Raw genomic sequence first — 20,564 nt, 5'->3', positions numbered from 1 at the left:
GAGAAGCACCGTCAGGCTAAATGGATGGTTTCCTACATTCAAAACGGGGACCACAGACTAAAGCTGTAACATCCAATCAAAAGTTTGGAACACACTTAGACGAGCACTGGACAAACACTTACCAGACAATACAGTGATGCCATCATTTGCACTTTTATTGTAATTTGTTGTGAAAAATGATGCTATTCTTAGTTTGTTTGGAAGAAGCCAAAAGAGAGCATGTGGTTTCTCACTAGAAAATGACTGCACTGTAAATGATGAGCACACACTCTTTCAGCTGCATTACAGTCAAATTAACAGGGAGCAGGTTGGTGAACATCTCAGTTTCATTGCATTTTGTCCAACATATTTGAAAGACAGATGTTTTGGATATATGAATTTTTCTGTCCATTGAAATTGGACACGGGTCTAATTTAAAAAAAAAAAAAAAAAACATGTCACGTGTATATGAGAATTTCTGAAAACAAATCAACATGAGCTGATTGATGATCAGAAATTGAAATTTTCTGGCCCATGAGAAAGTGAACATCCCAATAACTTGCAAGTGTCTTGATAATGCATAGAGCTGATCACTGTCAAAAGGCCAGATTTTCTTGCAGTGTATGGGTTGTTGACATGCGCTGACCTACAACAAATTTTGACATTTAATGTCCTGTAAATTGCCTTTTCTTTAAATGTTTCTTCCTCATCTCTTAGCCCCTCTTTCCTCCTCCTTTTCCCTTGTTGTCATGTGTCTCCTTCTGTCATTTATCTTTTCTCTCTTCCCTCCTCAGGCCATCCCTCCCTCCCTTTATCCTCCTCCAGACTGTGTGGCTCTCTGTGCTCCATTGCCCTTTATGACCTGTAATCCATGCTTATTAAACAAGGTGCCTGTGCCATTAAGAGTGGAAAATGAGTCCTAATGGCAACGCCACTGGCAGCAAGAGCTGCCTCAATGCCATTTCGCACTTGTGGGCAACGCTACATTAGCACCCTAATTCAAGCGGCCTTGCATCGCTGCCTCTGAAAATATTTTCATCATTTTCCTCTCCCTCTACTAAACCTCTGCTGTCTCCAGATTGGTAGGGATGGCTGCGCTGGATTGTCAGATAGTCACATCCTCCCAGCAGCATATGGCCCGAGAGGAAAAAAACAGGTTAAATCAAGGTAAAGTTACTTTGTCAAGATGAGTCTATCAAGAGGATACACGAGGACTCTTGTTTTTAACGTCCCATGCCCCATGAGGGAAGGACCTCAATGAATCATGTGAAAGAGTCGTAGAGGTGAGAGTCTGATGGAAGGAGTTGAAGGTGCATAGAGAGTTGAAGGTTCACAATGATGGCAAATTGATTTATCTTGTAGTCACTTATTCTTTGGAGGACAGACCAATGAGGACAGTGGAACATGGACAAGGACTTTATCTCTACAGGTCTCTCCTTGTGCCTCTTCATCTGAGGCACTGAAGTATGCAAGTATTGAAGTGTAAACTTGAAGCAGCTCTTCACCAGGAGTTACATATTTACATATGAACATACTCTGGACACACTTCTATAATATGTTGATCCAGTTTTTTATTTGTGGTTGATGACTCCAGTGTCCAGATGGTTGTGGATCTCCTTTTTCCCCCAGAGTCTGCACTGCAGAGAAAATTGACAGCATCAGATGTTTCAGCAAATGCTAAACATCTGTAGGAATTGGAACTGTTGTCCATCAGGATCAAGAGAAGAAATAGTGTTATGTTTTTGGAGAGACACAATGTCTGCATGCGGAGGAAGTCAGGGAGGCTGGATGGGTCAATAAAACCATTGTGTTTAAGAAGAGAGACCTTGGTTTGCTTCTCATTCCCTGCTGACTTCTGTTTGTTTCAAGATGGTTGCCCAACAACTTGTTCATTATTGTAACCACCACGACACAGGTCCGCTAACTTTAATGAATTAGTCATTGTAACCTAAACCATGATCATTCCCCAACACCAACAAAGTCCTTTTGTTTCTAAAATTTACCAAACCATAACCAAAGAATTGCCAGGTAATAAAATGCTATTATTTTTGCTATAGTCGTTTGTAAACAGCTTTGGCTGACAAATGGAGTTGTTTTGGCAATAGGGTTGTCGCGTCAGAAAACACATATATGTGCCATTCTGAGGGGCGGTTACAGATGTACTGTTTTGTTGTTAATTCACGATGACTTTCAGCACCTCATACTTTGCTGCCACAAGGTGTGATGACCATCCAGACCTCAACAATATGCTACTAACTGGTAACCAACTGATGTGTACATGGAACTGTTCAGTTAAAGTGTTTATAATACTTGCTTGGTGCTGTTGTATACAGTTGCCAGGTCAGGCAATTTAAAATAACGACCGGGTTTTCCACTGGTGTGTACGCTCCATGTATTTTGATCTCATTTCACTGCAATCATGCAGAGCGTGAAGAGTCTGTTGGCTCGTGGTGAACAGCCCCTACAGCTTGATTGAATTGTGTTGCTTAATTCTGTTTACAATGTATTAGATGAGTATATCACTGCTAGCAGGTAAAGTACTGTGGCACATTAATTAAACTTAATAGGCAGCTAAGGGAGAGGGATATGGAGGCTCCTGTCAAACAAACATGGCGCTGATGTTATGTGAAAAATGCTAAGAGTAGACTGCATTTCTCTGCCTTTTCACTTCACACACACACACACACACACACACACACACACACACACAGACACACACTGAGACACTGGCTCAGAGTCACGGAGCAGGAGGTTGAAAGTGGGCAGAAGTTGAGAGATGAGTCATGTAGTGCTAGAGGCTCTGTGTGCATGTGAGTGAGAATTTAGCATTGCTGAGTGTGGGAGTGTCAGTTTGTGGATCTGTTTTTGAAATGATTGTCTCTACAATGTGTGAATTAATGTTTTGTTTTCACTTTTCTTTCATGTCCTATACATGCGCGTACAAATATGTGGGTTGTTTCAAAATTTCAAACAAAGACACAGCATCCCATACGGACTTCTGACTTGAAATGATCATACCATTGGTGGCTAATAGCGACAATGTGTCCCAGTGAAAGGCTGTGTGCACTTTTTGTGTGCATGCAAACACACATCTGCTGCAGTGTTGTTGTTAATGGGAGATCAGTGAGTTTATATTTCTCTCTTTTCACTTCACTCACAATGTTGTGCACTCTTGAATGAAATACAGGTCACAGTAATATCTACATTTCATGGTGTGTACATGAGGGCTGATACAAGTGCAATACATATTTTTATAGAAGAGGAGACCAAGAGCAGATGCACTGGTGCATGTGTTTGTTTAACCATAGACTTGGTTCAAATCATTTGTGATGCCACTAACAGTGTTTCAAAAAATCAAACTCACGAGTGAAACCATAGCAGAAAGAATGAAAATGATCATGTGCCCTTGTTATCCTCTTGCATCAAAACGTTCAAACGCTGTTTGAGTTTACACCACCGCATGATCACTACAGGCTGGTGTAGTGTTTCAACTCAACACGCGCTTAAAAATGCATTATCACGTAATGATAATGTCCTTGACAATAAATAGTGTAGATTAATTGTGTCATATTCTGGTGTATGCCTTCCCACAATCAATGGCAGCAGTCTCAATGCACAAATGAGAGGAGATGAATGAGTTAGAATATGTAAAACATGAGTATACTTTTACTTATAGTAAAACTGTGAAGCTAGGAGTCACTTGATATATTTGCTGATAAAAGATTTCATTTTTCTAGGGCAATCGATTTTTCAAGAAAGAGTGCGCTTTTAAACATTGTGTGTTGGAGTTGTCATTGTCAGTGTTTCTGCAATATGGATGAACAGTATGTGTAGTACAACATACACTGCTGGCATATAAACCGTACATTTGTAGTGTGCATGTATGTGGCCACAGGTGTGAACTGACCCCATGTTCACAGTGTCTAAAAATGCCCATGTTCTCAGTTGTATTTACAAAGCCTCGTGCAGCCAGGGAATTGCATTTATACATTCCCTTTATTTCTCTCTACCTCCGCATCTCTAATGAACAGCCCTCTATATGGAGGGCTCTCTCTCCTTCAGTCTGACTCTGAGTGACCCTTAGTACTCTACATCATGCAGTCTCTCTCTTGCGTGCTATGAAATATTCATAAGCCCTCCGTGGGGTACAGTGTACAGTACACTCAGGCTGCTAATTGTTCTATGGGAGGACCTCAGGGTGCCGTCATCTGCTCGGCCTGGGCACAAACAAGAACTCTTGATACACCATGATCCATTCGGTTTTTTGTTTTTTGTTTGTTTGTTTTGTTTTGGTTTTTTTTTCAAATTCATCCTTTAGAACTTTATGTATTAACAGTTTAACTGTAACTGCACAGGGCAGGGTATCAGTTGTATGCTCCCAGGGCCCTAGATTGCTCAGTACATTCAATATGATTATTATTTCAAAACTAAAAAAAACAGACGCATACGCCCTCAAATATCCAAGATACAGAAATAACAACTAGAGTTTGACCAATACTGGATTTGTGCAGCTAATAACAGTACCAATATTTGAGAGTTAAAGAAACATATTTGGCAGAAGTGCATTTAGAGGCGGGCTAGAAGACTGGAAGACATACACACAGGAGAAATGAGTGGAGATAACTTAAAACAACTTAACTTTCTAGAATTCCCAGATGAAGTGGCATAACTGTCCCATACTGATCAGTAAACACAAGGAACCCAATAACATTGCAATGACCTCAACGCAAACTGGACTCCGCATCCACAGTGTAAAGTCCAAGATCTAGTGCAGCTTTGCAGGGATGGAAAACTTTTGTTTACAGACTCAATGGCAGGATGGCAGATGCTGGCATTAGAGAAAGAGGAAGTTCCTCTCTTTTCCCCTTTTTCCACAAAGGCAGTTCAAGGACCGGTTTGAAGTCAGTGCCTAATCTCGGGTCTTTGCTTTTTGACAGCCAAAGAACCGACTCTCAGCCAGGAAAACTTGTTCGAGAGCGGCAACAATATTTCGCTGGTATAGAACCAAGAACCGCTTACGTCAAGGGCCTGGAGTAATCCAGTGTTTTTTCATTTGTTTTTCAGTTGTCCAATATCAACATTCATTTTGTTCAAGGTACAGAAAAAAGCAATTAAAGAAAAAAATGTTCAGTGTGCTTCAGCACACACATAGAGACCACTGGCATGCAGTTTATGTGTTTTCCCTCTTAACTGCCTCAATCAATTCTGTATTATCCTCAGCAATTAGGGTACCTCGCAGTGATCAATGATTCCAATAAGCTTCTCTGTGGGTTTAGTTGAAGCTCTATCTTTTTGCCTCTCTTTAGTCAAATGGTTAAAATACACATTAGATTTATCTGAATTTAAAGTTCCAACTCATGAGAAACCTCTTTTCTAAACAATATTTACCAAGTAGTCTTCACGTTCTTGGTTTGCTGGCAGTACGGAGAGAAAATTAAGGTTAAGTGAGTCATGAATGTAGCTCTTCATTCGTTAATTCTGTATCTTAGTCAGGTGACTGACTCTGGTGATTATGTACCAAATTACAGCAGAGTTGTCTCAGGACCCAGAGAGGGGCTACTGTGAGCTGTCAGCCTGTCAAGAGATTCAATTTCAATTTGAGTGGAGCAGGGGCTTCATGTCCCTCATGTTCCCCGGCCTATAAGTTGTTGTGAGCTCATTTGCATGACCATTTTTGGAGTGTGACACTCAGTTTCAATTAGTTTTGGAGGAGGAGGAATTTGGGGGGAGTAGAAGAAAGAAGAAATGTTTCTCCCTCCTCTGCAGTTGCTGTTTATCTAAGTTAAGTACTGCAAACTGTCAAACTGTTGCAGTACTGTACATAACATGCCTGCATGTTATGTACAGTGAAAAATCCTTAACAAATGCTTTGCCTGATCCATCCTCATGAATTAGTAATAAGAAAAGACCAGCGGTGTCAGGGTAAATGTCCCTCCTCTCTGAATGGATTGCAATACAAAACCTTCTGAAAAGCCACACATTTCCCAACAGGGAGTCGTCAGAGTGAGGCAGGAAAGAGGAAGGATGGTTCGCACACAGAAGCAGCAATCACATTTTTTACTTTCTGTCAGCATTTCAGCAATATTATCTCGGGAAATCTTGCACTTCCATTCCTGCATATATACACAGGTGGAGACACCAGCTACCTATAGTTCAATATCATTTATTTCATTTTATTTCTTTTTTGCGTTGTGTTGTTTTGTGAGCATCGATTCATGTCCATATTCATCAAAACACTTGAAGTGCAGGATAAGAGATGCCTACAAACAAGTTTAATCTATAAGTGCGTGGGCTGTATGTGTGTGTGCGTTTGTGTGTGTGTGTGTGTGTGGTTGAATGATACTGAGGTGATCTTTTGACTTCTGTTGATTTTCTTGGTATGAGAAATATTGAGTAAAGGATATTCATGTCCAGTGGCTGTACTGAGGCCAGTCAATGTCATTATGCAAACGATGGTTCATTCCTGGCGGACAAACCCCCATATTTTATGCTTAATTTATTGTACAGAATTGTCTTCCACCACTTCTGACTGCAAATCTAAAAGGCTGTAATAAAGTGTTATCTTAAATGGATATTACTTTTTGGATTTCTAAAATGTTAGAAAATGCCAAAAACGCTCTTCATAGTTTCATAGAGCCTTCAAATCTTCAAATATCTTGTTTTGTCCAATGAACAACCCAAAACAGAAAGATATTCAGTTTACAAAGATAAAAACAGAGATAAAAAAGAAACTCCTCATACTGAAGGAATGCACATCATTGTTTGAAAATTATCGAAACAATCGATTACTAGTGTCTGTTCTAATATTAAATGTATAAATGTTGTTGTAACAATAATACATTTGTGAGGTCAAGCATTAGTTGCACAGACTGAACATAGTTCACCTTCCACCTGCATGTTCTTAAATAACATAAATTTTAATCTATTTTCCAGCATCTCACTCTGACTGTATACCTACAGGTGAGCTTTATAATAAATGTTGTGTGCCAAGAGCCAAACAAGCATACTTTAGCTGCAGGTGGGCGTTATATACAGGGCCACACTAAAAAGAGATAAACATCGGTGATCCACCACAGTGAATTAATAATTCCTTCCCACTGTTTTGCTTTATTCCACTGCTTGGGGGCAGTGGAAGTTAGGCTGCAGTGTTTCTCCTCTACCCAGTCTTTTCCCGCCTGCTCTTTGAAGACTGCATTGTTCCCCCACTTCAAGACATCTCTGATCCTTTCAAGTGATGCCTCCTTGATTACACAGGATAAATAGTGGCAAGTGTTTTTATTTCTTTTTTCCTTTCCTTCCCCCTGAGGCAGGTAGACAAACTTTGGTCATTACCATAATAAGGTAAATCAGACTAGAAAGTGTTGCATTGCTTCAGCAGTAGCCCTGAAGAAAACTGCTGACAGAGGTGTAACTCGTTGGCAGATCTTCAGGGGGAGAGAGCTTGTTTGTAATTCCCTCAGCTTCAATGCAGTTCCCCCTTTGAAATATAGACTCCACTTGACTCCTCTAAGTAGAGTCGATCCGTGCGGTTTGGTACTTTGATGAGAAGGTAGTTAGTAAGTCAGGTGTGTGCTCTCCTTCTGTAGGGCCCTACACGTGGATAGCTGAGCAAAAGTATGGAGGAAGGGAGATACATGATTTAGGATTTGTGACTTTTACAGCTAAGAGCTACCTTTTTTCTGATTCAGTGATGACTGATGACTGATTTTTTTTTTTTTTTAAGAATTAACCTAAATTGAATATATACAGAGATGGGCATGCATCTTTTTACTTGGTCCTATTTAGAATTAGAGAAGTTGTCATTCCAAATGAGCAACAGATCATTTAGGGCAGGGTGATGTAAAATATATACTGTCAACAAGTTACATCTTTTGACAACATACCAATAAATCAATCCCAACACAGAAATGAAGCTGTTTCTAACTAAACATATGGTAGACTTTAAGGAACAGACAGCCCCCTTCCCAAAACAGACACAGTAGGGTTGGTTGACTTAGTGAAACACACCTTATGTTTTAAATAATATCAGAAGTTAAACGTAACTTAAAGCAAACACAGCAACCAGATACGTGATGGAGACCAGCAAAGATGGGAAATACTAAAAAATAAGTTAATATTCCGCAGCATCGCTGTCTGATAATGTAATGCAAGTACCCACAATCCAGCTGTCAGACCCTTCCCCAGGAATGAGTTACAAGGAACCCACACAACAAGCAGAACTTTACTATGGCAAAAGACATAGTGCCATTAAGCACCTTCATTAATTATTAATGTCAGTGGATGAGCGCAACTGACCCAACATATGAGCTTCTTGACTTTAAACATTTCCTGTGGGATTCATAAGTGATTGAAAATATTTGTTTATTTTTGTGTAATTAATTGATTTAAATAGATATTCTGTACAAATCCTTTGCTGGTTCTGAATCTCCTGATATGTAATGAATACTCTTCTGAGTATTAACCTTTCATTAACTTGCAAAGTATGTTTTTAGAATTTCTTTTTCTTTTTTTGCTTTAAAATGACTCAAAATGTCAAGATTTGATGTTGCTTTGTTTCCTGGCCTAATTTTTATGAATACATGTGTTTTTTTTTCTTTAAAATATGTTGCATACCGGAGAAGATGAAAGGATCCCATATTAAGACTCCATTAGCACAAACAGTGCATTATCATAATTATATTTCCTCTGCATAATGACGAGTAAAATTGCTGATCCATTACAGGCAACAATAAAGTTTCAGGTACAGCATAAGTCATTCAACCCCAACCAGACAAATCCGGATAATAATACCTCCAGAGAAAACGACAAATTTTACCCCATACCAGGCACTGTTAACCTGCACTGATACCCCTGCTTGCAGACCTCTCAGGGTTCTTACTCTTAACATCCTGCTGATGGAAGGAAAATGATCCAGGTCTGACTGCGGGCAGCTTGGCTACTGAGCCGAGGCTGATGACTCACGTCTCTTTCTGAGCCTCCCAGAAGCAGTTCGATACCTGTACTTCCTCAACATTTCAGGGCTGAACTCAACTCCCCTGTGGCCCTTTTTGGCAGTATAGAGGAGAAGGTTTATATCATGTTTGATATTGCTGTAAATGATGGTCACAAATTGATGTGATGCTGAAATGTCTGACAGCAAGAGGTCTAAGAGAAGGAAGGAAAGTTCAGAAGATGACTACATGATGCCCTGTCAAAATCTTCGGTGTAAGCTTTCTAAATAGTTTATTCTATACCATGTGTTGATTGTGATTTGTCACATTAACAATGTATCTCTTAAATGCACGATTGGGCAGTCTGTCCACATAGATTAAGACCTGTCCACGTGTATAACATCACTGGGTTTCTACCTAACATCTTATTTTTTATTGTGCACAGCCGCCTAGCTAGCATCTACCAATGGCCTGCATGTGAGGTGTTTGGGAAACCTCAGTAAATTGTAGCATCTACCAATAATCTACATGTGAGGTTATTAGGGGACATCTATAAATTGCAGTTACAGAAAACTAGAAATGATCTTGCCTTGGGATCAAACCAGACCCTTGAGTACTCAGTTACTACATTATTACATGATTACTCAGTACTGATGGGTTAGACCACACCCATATTTTTGAACTCATTCATTTTGATCTCAACTACACACCTGTAAAGTTTTGTGACTGTATCTTGCGAGGTTGCAACGCTATCACAGTGACAAATCTGTCACATCCACAGACAAGCAGTCATATAGAGACAACCTGCCAAAGTATTCAAAACCGCAGCTGTGGTAGTTAACACTACAGTAGGTGTCTCCGAGACCATATTGTGCCATTGCTCACAAGGTAGTAACAATACCAGCCCCGCTGCTGCAGCTGGTAAAACCCTCGGTTACACTCTCCGTCTCTAAACTGGGTCTCTGTATGCACATTGGTCACATGTCATGTTACCCACCCACCACCACCACAAGTGTTAATGTTTATGAAATGGTCATTTTTAAGTAAGGGTGGAGACACCAGAAATATGCTGAAACATCTTTCTACGCAACATGAGCCTAAATTCCAGGAATGTCGCGACTTTGCCACTCTACATGAGTGCCCCTGCTTCCCAGCTGAGCAGCACGTCTGTTTACACTGGTACCACAGCGGAAGGATAGGTAGAGAGTTGTACTTGATGAAAAAAACCTGAATGAAAATGAATGCTGTACAAATAGTCTCTCATTTCATCTATTTTAGATGACGACAGACAGAATGTCTCCGGCTATACAGCCTGGGTTCAGACTGAGAGAAAATAAAACTCTGTGTAGGCCTACTTTTTTCCCCATACAGAAAATTCAGAATTGGTAAAGAATCGGACTGATAAGGAGAATCAATAATGGCATTGGTATCAATAAATTCTTATCCATTCCCACCCCTTGGGAAGACATAATAATCCATAATCTTTAAAGCAAAGATAAACACCTGACACAAATCGTAAGCACTGTATGTCTGTGTAAAGCAGCAAGACTTTTCCTTTTTCAGACTTAACAGTGGTGTAGAAACAAGTTTTCAAGGAGAGACGGCGGTATACATTTTTGACCTCTTGCTGAATGATTTCAAACAGTGCTCATGGGGAAGAACAAACTGAGAAGCTGAATGGCACTTTTCTATTTCTCTCCTTGGCACTTAATTCATGGTTAATTCATCGATTTCAACATATTCTATGACCTAGATGACAGAGCATCTTTCTAGGAAAGTTCATATAAAATATTAATGAAACAATAAAACAATAATTTAGGGAGGAGATGTGACGTAAGCCTCTGAATGTGCCACATGTTTACTAGCTAGTCTTTGTTTTAATTATCTAATTTAGTTTTTTGTTAAACAGCTGCTGCTGCTGCTAGAGATGAGAATGATGAAAGTAATGAGAAAGAATTAATGACACTGTGGCCATTGGGAGAACCAGGAATTTTCCCTATGGGCCACTAGATAAATTGGGCTGGTGGCTCGATGTGAAAAAAAGAAAATATCAGAGAGACAGAAAGTGGGCAAGATGGAGCGAGATGGATGTGGCTGTCATCTCCCTCACATTTGTCTCCCTCTCCAGAAAACTACGTTCTGTTGGGTCCCGCAGCTCCACTCACTGTTTATGTGTTGGTATCTTTATCCTGGTCTAAACACTGTGGCAGCCTTGACTCACTTTACATAAATAACAGTTAAAAACAGGTAAAGATGTGGCTGAAAAACTCAGAGAAAAGAAGTTAAAATCCAGAAAAACCAGGGCAGGTCAGCCGAGTGGGTTCAAGACCGCAGCTCCTAGTGAGTCCAGTACAAACACCAGTCACATTTACAGAATAAGCAGTAGGCAGAAGTAAAAAGGAGGCTGTCTGATTTTATTTAACAGAATAATGTTATATAGATTTCTTTTCTGCATTGGTTTCATGAAGAATTCAAATTTTATTGCAGAACCATCCAGATATTTCTGGTGTTTTATATCCAGATTGAACTCTATTCTTTTTCTGTACTAACCTGCAGTTACAGAGTTATAAGGTTATTTTTGAGACTGTAGCTACTTTGTTGTTGTAGTTGTGGACTGAAATATAAAAAGGTATTTCTCATACATTTTTTTTTTTCATAAACTACAAAATCATCATCAAATCTGTAATTGGATTGTGTAAATAACAAATTGTGAAATTACAAAATTATATCAGTGTGCAGGTGTCACTACTTCATGTGTTGTTATACAAATCATTACAGTTAATTCATCCTAATTTACTGCATGGTTCTTGTCATGTGTGATATGTGACAGTGAGTCGCCAGGTGGGTTTTGGTGGGCCAGTCTGAGTCACAAAAGTAAAGCTGCAGACCCTAATACTAAAACAATGAGCTGAAAGATGCTAAAATGCTGTGTTGAGCTGAGAGAAAGATGACAAACGACTCTGTGGGTTTGTCATCTTTCACATTACACAAAGTCATTTCACCTGTAAAAATATTGGTAGAGATACTTGAAATGAGATACATGCTTTCACCTACAATCCCCTCATATTGGTTTTCATCAGTTGTTCTTAGTATAATAGCAATGATTTTTTAATTTCTTCTATTTAGGCCCAAAGGTATTTTTCAAGGTTCTTTGCCTTCTGAAACTGATCCACAGTGTACTCTGGACTGCAAACACAGGTATCGGTTTTGCTCCTAGTGACAGTGCACTGACTGATTCTCTAAAATAGTCTATGGATTAGCATTAAGCTGGAGTTTGTATAATTATAGCAAAACAGACCTATACTCCCTCAGCCTCCACTTCAGTGCAGTGAGAGAGGGGAGAGAGAGAAACTAATCAGATTTATCGCAGGGTAGCTTTATAATTATTTACTCCATTAGCCATTAGTGGTCGACACAAAGTGCACTGGCTCGCAAAATTAGAATCCTTATCTGAATGTTGCAGAACCTTCACTGTATTCTGAAAGAAAGTGTAAATGCAGCGGGATGTGCCCCAACCAGGAAGCAGCGGGTATACAAGGACATTTTGAGGACATGTCAGTATGTGGCACTGAGATGTTTTTGCAGTGCAGTGGGAGATTCCAGGGAAACCGTAATGATTTCCTGAAGGGATCAAAGCTCTCATTTGCATTGAAACTTTTCCCTGTGACCGTCTGTGTCCCTTCACTGAATGCTGAAATCATGGTAGAAATCTCGTTAGGCTGCTTGAATGGTGCAATTTTGTACCAACATTGTACATCCTCCATTTATATATTATGTCTATATGCAACTAATTTTCAACATCAAATACAAAGTTGAGGGAAACCGAATCATGGCAAGTTCATTAATATAATGAGGAAACTGAATGAGAAAATGCTCATTTACATACTTGGCAGGTCTCAGAAATATTGTTAATGAGCAGATTGTTCACTGACAATGCATTTGTTTTCCACCGATCTTGCAGAGCAGTGTCCACTTAGCAGTGACTACAGCATTAATACACTTTTTTATGGTTATGTTTAGACACTCCACCATCTGTCCCTAAGCTCTTGTTACCTAAACCTAACCACAGACGGGACTGTGGATGCAAACCCTGGTCTGCTGTGTGTTAGTCCTGCACTTTGTATGCTCAACCACCTCCCTGTGACTCTGGTGGTTTATAAGTAGAGCACTTCATTCATCAAAAAATAAAAACATATTGCCTCTGAATATAATCCAACCAGCTATTACATTTGCCACCACAACGTAAATAAAAGAATAGTTTCATATTATATAAACATAATTTCTACAAGACAGGTTTGGATCATCAGGTCACTTCTACATTATAGAATAACCACTTAGATCTTTTCAGTACTCTTAAATGCCAAGGTCATAATATTTTATTCCACATAATGAGCATATTAATCTTCTTTTCAGAGTATAGCTGGATTCTTCAAACACTCACTCCTTTTAAAAGTGAATGTTCTGTACATGCTTCATTTTAATGGCTCTTTTGTGAAAGCCCATACTATGTGGGTGAAGTAACTGATTCCAACCATGCCGTCACATGGCGCATCTTGAAATTCTTCAGTCACTTCAAACTGCCACAGGTCTGGACATTTTGACGCAGGTCAGTATCTACTTTCCTTTTAACATCTTTGAACTGCATTTTATCTCAACAAAGAGTATTTCAGGGTGATCCTTTTGCATAGGATGAGGCAGGGTATGGTGTGTGATGTGTTATATGAAGTGACTCATGGAAAGAACTTACTTACTGCAGAATAATAAACAACTAATACCGTCTTAAATTTCTCCCAAATATTTACTTCATTTCTCGGTGCCAACACTGTCCATTTAGATATTTTTTGCCTAAGAGATGATCAGCACTGTGCTGGAGCAGCGTTTGAATCCAGAAGCAGGAGGTTGGGGTTAAGAAAACATCATGGTTCGAGTCTGAGGCAAGTACCACATAAAGCCTGACTTCCCACTGACTTGGAGGGCTTCCACTGCCCCCCTTTGGGACCTCAGTGGGAGTTTGACCTTTCCACTTTGCTGGGAAGATAATTGAGGTAGAGACTACAGCAACTCTACAGAGCAGAGCCCCCAGTTTGATCTACACTATGTGCAGGGTGCTGCATCCTGTATCATGACACCTTGTATCTTCTTCAAATGCTGCAGGCAAACATCCCGCATGCAACATTAAAACACAAATAAATAGATAAAGACTAACAAGAATTCAGGAGTAAATGTTGAAAAAAAGAGGCACCGACAGGACAACAGTTTGAAAGTGAGGTGTGTTTGAGAGGAAAAAGTGGAGTTAGCTGAGTATCTCCGAGAACCAATAAAGCCCCATACTCCTCCTGTAGGAATAGTAGAAGCAAATGGCAGAGAAGGGCAATGCATATCTCAGGGGACAACAGAGACATAAGGACTTGCGGTTCAGAGCCAGACAGCGACACAGTGAGAGAACTTACGCTACGTCTGTGTCTCTTCCTTTCTCTCTGCCAGCCCAGGGAAACTTCAAGTACCTCGCCCGCTCAAAGTCTCAAGTGCAGTTGTGGAGGGATAGTGCAATCTTCTGCAATTTCTGAATCATATTGCAGTTTACAGACAACCTCTGCTGTGGCTGCTTTTACACTTAGAATAACTGAGCAGATGGGATTCTGAAAGTTCACTTCAAAGGTTGAAATGTTTGATGGTTGTTATAATGAGGGGATTTGTGGTTACACAGGGATTCACATGACACCGTTAAATGCTTAAACTTTCAAAAATCAGAGATCTATTCCTTTTCAATATATCGAAGGTTTTACTGGATGGAACATAGAACAGATTTGATTGTAGCTTACAAACATCACACCACCCCTCAAACATGGGGTGGGTGAGTGTATTGTTCCAGGAGGTATGAAACATATTTTCAAATAGCATGTGTCGGGGTGTTCAGTAAATTGTACCTTTTCTATTTTGGAAAGGGAGTCGGTTCACTCCAGACAAATGCTTGATGCTGATGGTTACCTCAATCAGACACCAGAGGATGCAAACTATTTTTGCCAAAATGCACTGAAATCCCCTTACAGTATTTACCTTAAATGTTTACCTCAGGAGCTGCAAGTGCTGTACATGAAACCATTTGCAAGAACATTTGTCAATGAAGAAAAATATCCCATCCTACCATTCCTTTCTTAAGAGGGTTATATGGCTACGGAAATATATGGTTTTCTTTGAATGGTCATCAACATTTTATAAGATATATTTTTTAAGAAGATTAATTGTAATAACAGTTGTAATGATAATTGTATAAGAAAAAATAATTGTAAGAAATTACTGCTTAAAATACTTATAAGCAATAAAATCCGAAGATGAGAACACTGATACCAGTTCACCTCTTCAAAATGTTTGGCAAACTTGAAACCAAAACCTTTGTGTGTTGAGTAACAGCTCATGAAATTATTGTATATAATTCAGTTTTTATTCCTCGAAAACAAATGAAAGTAAAAAGTAAAGTAAGTAAAAATGTAAAAAATATAGTGCCGTAATGGTGGTGGCCGAACAGTTGTTGTGGTCTGAGATGCTGGTGGTTCCTTTAAATACACTCAATAAATCAATTCAAGGAATTAATCTATTGATCATGGAAGTAGTATTCCCTGAGATTTCAGCTCTGGTTGATTTGGTGACACCCATAATTACCATGGTAACAGAAAATGCAGTTTTAATAAGTCAGTCAATAATAGCAAATAATTGCAATAATGATCTGACTTCATGCTTTACATGGCGTGAATAGTTTTGCACACAACTGCAGGTACAATAAGGAGTCAGTTGCCTCGCTGAAGTGTTGGAGGTGCAGCCTGTCACCTTCGGCTCATATCCAGCAGCTCACTGTAGCTGCTCCTCTTTGTTTCATTACTCCCTTGTAAAGAATGAAAAATCTGCTGTCAAAAAATGCCAAAAGTGACTGTTGTCCTGTTTTGTAGGTGCATTTTTGATCAATGATTACGTTCAGTGCCTTCTGTGGTGAAACATAGGTGTACTATTTCCTATGATGCTTGAATACCTTTATTGTGAAGCAGTGAACAGAACACATTGGTGCTGTTGTCAGTCAGATACAATTAAATATTAATTGTATTGCTGGTTCAGTTTCCTGGGAAATCCTTCTTCCAATTTCTAAGTTAGAATGTGGAAACAACATGGATGCTACATAGAAGATGTGCTGTATTTTATTGTTCAGAGTTTTAAATTATATTTCTATGAGTTGTGTTATTTATTATCAGGGTTACTGCTAATAAACAACTTGTCTAACTAATCTAGGTCACTATATGTGGACAACAACTGATAGTTACTACAACACTACAATTTAAATGTTAGCAAAAAAATATGTGAATTTGTACCATCTACCAAACATTTACTTTCATCTGCCATGTTTCTGCATATTTTCCTGATCATGTTGGATCCGTCTCCCAGTCTTGCCCCTTTGCTTTGTATAACATCAGAGAAATCAGGTTACCTGACCCAGACAGACCCAGAGTCAGGTAAGGCTCTCACCTCTCTCCTTGACTCCTGCAATGCTCGTCTGGCAGGCCTCCCTTCATGCACAGTGAAACCTGTGCAGATGGTCCAGAATGCAGCTGCCCATCTGGTCTTCGATCAGCCCAAAGGGGCACATGTCACTCCGCTACTCATCGACCTACACTGGCCAGTGTAGGTAGGCTGGTCCATGCCCGCTCAAATAAAATTCAAATTACCAAAGCTTGCCTTCAGAGTAACCTCTGGGTCTGCACGCAGAGTGGGGTGCTGTCAGAGTGGGGGCATCCCTCTCTATCTTCAAGAATCTCTTGAAGACTCATGTCTTCTGAGAGCATCTCCTCTCCTAACACCTCCAACACCCTAACATGTCTAACTAGAACTTACAAAAATTTCTTGTTCCGTCTTGAGAAGCGTTCACATCAATTTTCCCAGTCAGAAAATCCTTTTTCCTTTTATTCCAACTTGGAAAGTGAATGCTGTGTATGCATGTCTTGTTTCCCGTAACTACCACCAGCATGCAAATTTGACTGGAATGGCAGACTCCACTCCAAAAAAAAAAAATACTACATTCATAACTCTATCCATCCATTAGCTTTACTGCTTATCTTTTGAGGGTCGCAGGGGGGCTGGAACCAATCCCAGCTCCACATAGATTACAGAAGGTAAATACATTGAATGGCTACTGCTGAAAAAAATCTAAATGTTTAAAATACATACACTGAAAATGTTACTTTGAAACATGTTGTATGCCTGCAAACCTGAATCCTTTCCAATTGAAAGTCTCCTCCTGGTCAAAAACAATCTCTTAATAGTATAGGCTTGAACCAGCACATTATGTGGAGAGCATGAAGGAGAGTCAGACTAAGCATATAGCAATTACCTGTCAAGGTGATGTCTGTAATTGAATTGCACAAAAAGCGTAAAATTGACACCAAGACTTACACACAAATGCTATCAAACACACAAGCGTCATGTGAATGAGACCTCTGCAGCTCAAGGTTAGTTACATTGGCAAGGTTTTCACACATCACAAAGCACGAGCGTGATGCAGTTTGTTCTTTCCTCCGCTCAGGTGTTCTCACTTAAAAATGAAATGACAGTTTAGTGCGATCAGATTCAATTTCAGAAAGCTCCTCTGAAACGGCCTTCGAGAAAGCTTGTGTATCTTTTCCAACCACTTGGGGCAGAAAAGAGAGGCACACAGAGGGCAGCTCATGTAAAAAAGGGACTGTGTCGACCTTAGCACATGGTACCCACAAGGGAGCTTAAACACTGCGGCTAAATGAAGGCTCCATCAGATAGGCATTAAATGTGAAGACGACGAGTCATTCTCCATCTCAGTATCCCCCTGAGCCATGCTGCAATCAGTGTTCCTCAGTTACTGCTCTATACCCACAAACATCTTCTTTCATGCTTGCATGACATGCTGCAGACACACACACACACATAAAGTATGCAAATAGTACATTCTACTATCTGTCTTTCACACATTAGCAAACATGACAGCTACCTTCCCTTTATTTGTGCTCTTTGCCTCACGTCTTTTACCTTATATCAGCAGGGACATGCTCAAATAGTTTGAGTGGTGCTGTTTCCCATATGAACTGTACTCACTCATATGTATGCACAGTTTTCTGGAGCCATCAAACTGAACTGTGATTTTTGCAGATGACATACATATCTACAGTAAAGTATAGGTATTAGCTTATGTGTGTACAGTGTTATCCTTCTATGCCATGTTAGATAGTTGACTAAAGATGTGTGTTTACATCTTTTTACGGCTAACTGTCAGGCTTGTAGACCATATTATTGCAAAACTTTCCACAGTTTATTTTGTGGTGATGTATGTTGGTATTTTTAGGGGAGGGCAGTTAAACAAAATATTGCACAAACACATGCTCACAGGCCCTTTTGGCTGCACTCAGAGAGGACACAGACAGATGCTACAACCTTGAGACTTAAACCTCTAAAGCACTCTGTTCTCCTGCGGTTAGATCTCTTGGGTGACCACTTAACCTACATCTTGTCCTCTGGGAACACATGACATTTCGGAGATGGTGCCAACACCCACAGCAACCACTCATTTCCATGAAGCTTTCCCAACCCAAAATCCTGCAGAGCCTTGCCGCAGAAACAGAAGCTATGATTTCAACAATAACAATAGCAGATGCACAAAAACACTTTCCCATGACACTGAAGATGATCAAATAGACTCAGCAAAGCAAAAGATTCCAGATAGTGTACAGAAAATACTTTTCCACGACATGCACATTTCATCAAATATGCAGACTTCACTACTTTGGAGTTTACTTTTCCACTAACTATAGCAATTGTCTATGATGACAGACTCAGATGTGGTTTACATCAATACAGTACAGCAGTTTCCTTAAAAGCCTTTTTTTTTAAGTTGGCTCTGCATCATCCCTTCAAAAATCATGGCCCTTTCTTATTGCTGTTGCTGGAAATCTTCTCTTCAGAGATGCTGCCTCTGCATCATGTTGTTTCTCAGAGGTACATTTTTTATCCACAGTTCATTATTACTCTGGACTCTCACTGTCCACAGATTTGTTTTATTTAGGAAGCAAAATGCAACCATTTCGAAAAGGTAGCTACTGTTGGGTTTGCCTTGCATTTTCCCCCCACACTTAGGCGCATATTGAACATCCACACCTTTCATGTCCCCTGTTTGCTGTGACCGCAGCTGGCTCACTTTGAATATTCACACAGTTTCAGTGCAGGAGGAGAACAAGCAGACATCCTCTTTAGGTACACACGCTGTTCCGTCAAGTTTAGATTTGCAACAAAGGGACACTCGTCATGTCTGAAGAGGAACAAACCAGTGTTGCCTTATTAAACCTCCTGCAGTGGTCACACTTCCTCCCAAAACACATTTGAAGGTGATGTATTGCACTGAATGTCAATGCAGTGACTTGTCGTTTTTATTTTATGATAGGGTGGTTTTGCTTGAAACAGTCATTGAAAGATAATGCCATGTTATTAGCTTTTTCAACTTTCTTCTGAAGTTTGACAGAACTGGTCCACATATTTCGCACATACCTCAATTAGACTGCTTTTTTGTCTGGCACAAATTATGACTGATAATAAAGCAATAAGTGTTAAAGGCATTCATATTGTATGTATAGATGTATTGTTACCTGGCAAAAAAAGATGAAAAACCACATGAATCATATGCCTAATGCACTTTTACCCAAAGGAAATCAAGTCGCCTTGAATAGTTTTGGATCACATATTTAAATATAAGTATTACAGTCCATATAATCAGCTCGGTGCCAAAGACAATAACAGTGACTGCACCAATGAGTCACTGTATATTTATTTTTCTTATACATAAAAATGAAAAGAATAAGAAGTCCCTTTGGCCATCGCTCCATCAAATATCTGGCATTCAATACTTTCATTTCATATCTCCCTGAAGCCCACACATCCACATAATACCTTCATCTCACACAACATAGGCTCATTATTTATACAGTACCTGTCTGGGAAAGAATATTGGAGATCCGAGTAAATAAGCCACGCGGTGTGTCTCTGGAGGCAGCCAGCACATGAGCATTTACTTTAAAATGCCCCTGTGGAGGACAGCTGCCAGGAAGTGAAAGTGAATCAGTAATGGCCTCCATAACAGGAAATCCATCCCTGATACCTGACATTTACACCATGGAGGACAGATGCTTCTCACCGCCTCTCTGTCTGTTGCTCTGTTCTCCCCTCTCAACCAACACAGATGTGTTTTGTCTTCTCGCCACTGAGCAATCTGGGCTAAATTGTCCTTGAACATCAAGGACCCAATGGCATGTGTGCAAATATTCAATCCAGTGTTTGTCAGGTTAACCTTTAACATTTGCGCGAACAGAAAAATAAATCACATTCAATATTCCATCACATTTGGAAGAGCGGTGTAAAGGGCGAGGCATACTTCATCAACTGAGGTTTCAACACCTTCTTAGAAACTTTAATGAAAAAAAAACTGTCAGACACTCACACCCATGTCCTCAATGTTTCTAGTTTTCACCCTGGTGTTTCCATCTCAATATAATGCCGATTTCGCTCTTCTTTTTTTTTTCACCCTGGTGTTTCCATCTCAATATACTGCCGATTTCACTTTTTTTTTTTTTTTTTTTTTTTTGTCACCTATGTGCA

General features: G+C 39.7%; 1 protein-coding gene across 2 annotated transcripts in view; it reads left to right on the top strand.

Moving 5' to 3' along the window:
* rps2 (ribosomal protein S2) overlaps positions 1–20,564 on the top strand; it is a 338,696-nt gene that overhangs the window by 87,913 nt on the left and 230,219 nt on the right. Inside the window, exon 1 of one of the 2 annotated variants that reach the window (XM_071473801.1) lies at positions 17,482–17,485. The exons of the other annotated variant lie outside the window; for it this stretch is intronic. The gene's annotated coding sequence lies outside the window, so the exon portion shown is untranslated. Of the gene's footprint in view, positions 1–17,481; positions 17,486–20,564 lie in introns of those variants that run through there. 2 annotated transcript variants of the gene reach the window in all.

This window comes from Trachinotus anak, unplaced genomic scaffold (genome assembly GCF_046630095.1).
Source record: "Trachinotus anak isolate AG129_WGS33_773 ecotype Australia unplaced genomic scaffold, CSIRO_AGI_Tana_v1 ptg000003l, whole genome shotgun sequence".
NCBI lineage: Eukaryota > Metazoa > Chordata > Actinopteri > Carangiformes > Carangidae > Trachinotus > Trachinotus anak.
This window is presented reverse-complemented; position numbering and strand designations above follow the sequence as displayed.